This window comes from Octopus bimaculoides, chromosome 1 (genome assembly GCF_001194135.2).
Source record: "Octopus bimaculoides isolate UCB-OBI-ISO-001 chromosome 1, ASM119413v2, whole genome shotgun sequence".
Lineage (NCBI taxonomy): Eukaryota > Metazoa > Mollusca > Cephalopoda > Octopoda > Octopodidae > Octopus > Octopus bimaculoides.
This window is the reverse complement of record NC_068981.1, coordinates 163,607,287-163,611,875: the sequence shown is the minus strand read 5'-3', so window position 1 is coordinate 163,611,875 and position 4,589 is coordinate 163,607,287. Positions and strand designations below refer to the sequence as shown.

At 36.7% G+C, this 4,589-nt stretch overlaps 2 long non-coding RNA genes across 3 annotated transcripts in view; one reads left to right on the top strand and one right to left on the bottom strand.

Moving 5' to 3' along the window:
* The window catches only part of LOC128249289 (uncharacterized), a 210,394-nt gene that overhangs the window by 162,924 nt on the left and 42,881 nt on the right, over positions 1–4,589 (top strand). The window lies entirely within an intron of this gene.
* Positions 285–4,589, bottom strand: part of LOC128249288 (uncharacterized) — a 126,979-nt gene continuing 122,674 nt past the window's right edge. Inside the window, exon 3 of the long non-coding RNA XR_008265379.1 lies at positions 285–2,303. This is a non-coding gene — a long non-coding RNA (uncharacterized LOC128249288). The remainder of the gene's footprint in view (positions 2,304–4,589) is intronic.

The following is a 4,589-nucleotide window of genomic DNA, read 5'->3' as shown; positions in this document are numbered from 1 at the left end:
GGAAAACTGAAAGAAGCCTGTCGTATATATGTATATATATGGATGTGTGTGTATATGTTTGTGCGTCTGTGTTTGTCCCCCCAACATCGCTTGACAACCGATGCTGGTGTGTTTACGCCCCGTAAATTAGCGGTTCGGCAAAAGAGACCGATAGAATAAGTACTAGGCTTACAAAGAATAAGTCCTGGGGTCGATTTGCTCGACTAAAGGCGGTGCTCCAGCATGGCCGCAGTCAAATGACTGAAACAAGTAAAGAGTAAAGAGTATATATATATATATATATATATATATATATATATATACATACATGCACATAGGTGCAGGAGTGGCTGTGTGGTAAGGAGCTTGCTTATCAACCATATGGTTCCGGGTTGTCTTGTCCTGAAAGTGGAACAATATTGTTCGGAAGCAAAGTTCTTACCACGCAGTTACTTATTTTCCTTAGTCGTTGTTTAACCATTTAAACAATTAACTGATCGATTGTTTGAATAGTCTTTCAGATAATGAAGTCAAACAGCTAGATTTTCCCCAAATTCTTTCGTCACCATTCGCGAGACTCATCAATGTTTTTCTTTCTTTTTTCCTCTTTTTGCTCTAGGTCTGCTTCTGGCCCGTCTGTCTCCCGACAGACAGAAGTATTTTACTGAATGAAATTTTCCTCATTTCCTCTCTAAGCCGTCAATATTTATATTCCTTTATGTTCTTCACTTCTCATCCTGTGGATTGTTTAACTCTGTTGGACCGTATTCAACGCCGTATTTGTAATGCTATTGGTCCCGATTTATCTTCTATTTATCGTCGTCAAGTGACTTGTTTGTCTCTTTTCTATAAGTATTTTTATGGACATTGTTCAGCTGAGCTCTCTTCTCTGGTTCCTCCTTTAAGAACTTAGCGATCAACTAGACTTGCATCCAATTCTCACCAGTATACTGTGCAACCTCCTAAGTGTCATAAAGCACTTTACAGTACCAGTTTTCTTCGCTTGCACCTCTGAACTTCGGAATTCCTTTCTACAGTCTTGTTTTCCTCTTCAATATGACCTCCAGTCTTTTAAGTCTAATGTACACCGTCACATATTGACTTCTATCTAGCGTCCATTTTATTCTAGTAACTTTTATGTTTCCAGTGGCCTAAGGACCTTGTAACGAGCGAATGCTTAAAAATTTTGTTTTTTCTTTTCCCTCAATCTTTCATATTTTACTTGTTTCAGTCATTATACTACAGCCATGCAGGGGCATCACCTTGAAAAATTTTAGTCGAATGAATCAACCCCCAGTACTTTTATTTTTATTTTTTTAAGTTTGGTACTAATTCTATCGCTCTGTTTTTCAGAACCCCTAAGTTACGGGAATGCAAACACATCAACACCGGTTGTCACGCAGTACAAGTGTGGAGACGGGGGAAAACACAGACACACAAATACACACACACACACACACACAAATCATTTTTTTTTTTAGTATTAATAAAGAAAAAATTTGTCTTTATTTTCTGAGTTCAAATTCTGCCGAGGTCGACTTTGCCTTTCATCCTTTCGGGGATGATAAAATTAAGTACCAGTTGCGTACTGGGATTGATCTAATCTACTGACCCCCTCCCCAAAAGTTTCGGGCCTTGTGCTTTAAAACTTTAGCCAATCAAAAGCATCCACATATTTTGGCAGTGATCTATAATAATGGTGAGAATCCACATCTTATGCCAATGAAGTCAATCTACTGGACGGAAAATGATTATGGAGGACTTATGAAATTATAACTATTGTGTGTGTGTGCGCATGTGTATGTGTGTGTGTGTGTATGCGTGTGTGTGTGTGTGTGCTACAGCAAAGCAAGGCGATAGACTGTGTTCAAACTTTCCTTAGGGCTCACTAAGCGTTTTATCATCCCAGGGTCAGCTATATATTGCTTACCTGCAAAATATATATAACTCGGCTAAATCTTTTGAGTATTTATTCTCTAGTTTTAAATTCAAACACATGTGCACATATGTATTTGCGTGTGTGTATGCGTGTGTATGTGTGTGGATGCACACGTGCATATATGTATGTACACATGCACATACATACACACACACACACTCTCAAACCCACACAAGCACATACACACACTTGTTCATACAAACCTGTTCATATCAATAAAATACAGATATTGATCTTTTGATAAGATTTCTAATGCAGACTTCGGAATGTCTATCGGCATTCAACTTCGATTTCCACAAGCAATTTCCTGGTAATCGATCAAGGCTGTTTTAACAGATTTTCCTTTCTTTAGCTGTTCTGTATTAGTGTTGTCGTCTTGTCTGATCTGTAAGACGAAATATAGTCGCTTAGTAGTCAGCTAATAATGTAAGCATGTATAGTTAATTAAATTACACAATATGTTCCCCCAGACGTATGTGTGTGCATATATTCATGGTGCATTTTAGTAAATTTATCATATATATATGTATATATACATATAGATATATGTATATATATCAACATATATATCTGTGTACATATAACTATATACATATGTATATATTTGTTTGTGTGTAATACATATAGGTGTGTGTGTGTGTGTGTGTGTGTGTGTGTGTGTGTGTGTGTGTGTGTGTGTGTGTAGTACAAAAGTGACGGAAAATACAAAACAAAAACTAGTTAATAAATATTATCAGGAAATGGAGAAAAAAGATGGCAATGTCTTTAACGTTTCGTATATTCACCTTTCTTCTAAAAAGCAGAATATAGAGACGGAGAAAAAAGAACTGAGAAGGAACATAGGAGAAACAGAAACGCATGTGTATCCAATCATCATGGCTTGTATGTGCGTACTAATGTATGTAGGTATGTATATCCATACCTTGGTTTCAAAGAAGTACTCAAAGATTTGGTCATAACAATGTTCAAAGGACTCAGAGAAAGCAAAATTTTCATACTGTGCCGGCAAACCGACATTAGCTCTGTCTTACAGTTCATTATAAGTACAGGTAAACATAATTTGTACCTTCTTGATCCATTGCTGTATGAGTAATATCCACCCAACTGTTCTTTTATATTAACGCGTGTCCGTGTGAATGTTCATGTATGTATGTATGTATATATTATGTATGTATGTATGAATGAATGAATGAATGAATGAACGTGTGTATGTACGTATGTATGCACATGTGAGCGCGTGCGTGTACGTCAGCGCATGCATGATGTTCATACATAAACATATATTTAATTTTACTTATTGTTTTCTTCATTTATGTGTTATCTCCTTTCATTTTTATTTCCTTAATTCATGATTTCTGTTTTTCCTTTTCTTTTTATTTCTGTTTTTCCCGTCATGTAGGTAAACACTTGTTCGATACTTTGAGATAGCTAATGCTAATAAGCCTCTAAACAGCAAAGGAATCTCTCCGACGGTGTCAGACCGCCTAGAAATAACAACAGATGAATATCTACTGCAAGTCAACCCCGCTACTTATTTTGTGATACAGTCAGTCCTATGCACCATCAGCCCCCACTCACCAATAAATGATGAATCGGTAATGGCTGGAATGCCTTGTTTAGAACTCAGCTTATTCAACATTGACATCAACAGCACGATCCAAGCAACCCACTACACACAAAAAAAGCCTCCAACCCTCCCAGCTACTATCATCATAAATTTCACGGCTGCTATTAAAACAAATTCTAATTTATATTATAATGGTTTCGAATTTTGCCACAAAGCCAACAAATTCGGGGTAGTTGATTAAGTTGATTACATCGACCTTAGTTGTCAACTGGTACTCATTTATTCGACCCCGAAAGGATAAAAAGCAAAGACAACCTCAGCGGAATTTGAACTCAGAACGTAAAGACCGACGAAACACTGCTTAGCATTATTTTGTCCAGTGTGTTAACCATTCTGCCACTCCACCGCCTTAATTTACGTTATAATGCTATATTAACAATTCTATATTAACAGTTCTCATTTATGTAATTTATTAACGTTGAATCCGCCCCTCAGCCGTTTGGTTTGCAAAAAATAGTGACAAAATTGTCCACAAATAACACACTATTATCTTGACAAACATGGAGAGAACATGCAAGACGATAACGGAGTCTAACGATTTTACTAAGAGAAATTTGCATCAGAGGTGGAGAATTATTTCAGCATGGGTGTAATGCTAAAATTGTATGTCAGTCTGTAGGGTATGCATTCCAAGCATGAAATATAACGAAGAGTAAGTTTACAGATTCATAAGTATACAATTTATATTAAATTAATATTTTGGTCTTATTGTGTTAAACGGTATTTTTCATTCTTTTCGTGGGGAGGAGAGAGTTATGCGTAGTTTTTTATATTGGGTACGATGATATGTCATTGCTAACCCACACTATACCAAATTCTACCTTGGCCTACCCTACTCCACAGTACCAACCATTAAGTCACCATTGCCCATTGTTGTTCTTTTTATATAATTGTTGTGTAACTCCAAGCTAAAGAGGCACATGGAGTAGTGGTTAGAACTACGCCATGTTCAACCTATACAAGTTAGTGTGTGAAAAACAAAATAGGAATTTTGAAAGAAGTTTCTATAAAACTAGTTTTTGAACCTCGAATGGCTGGGGGGGG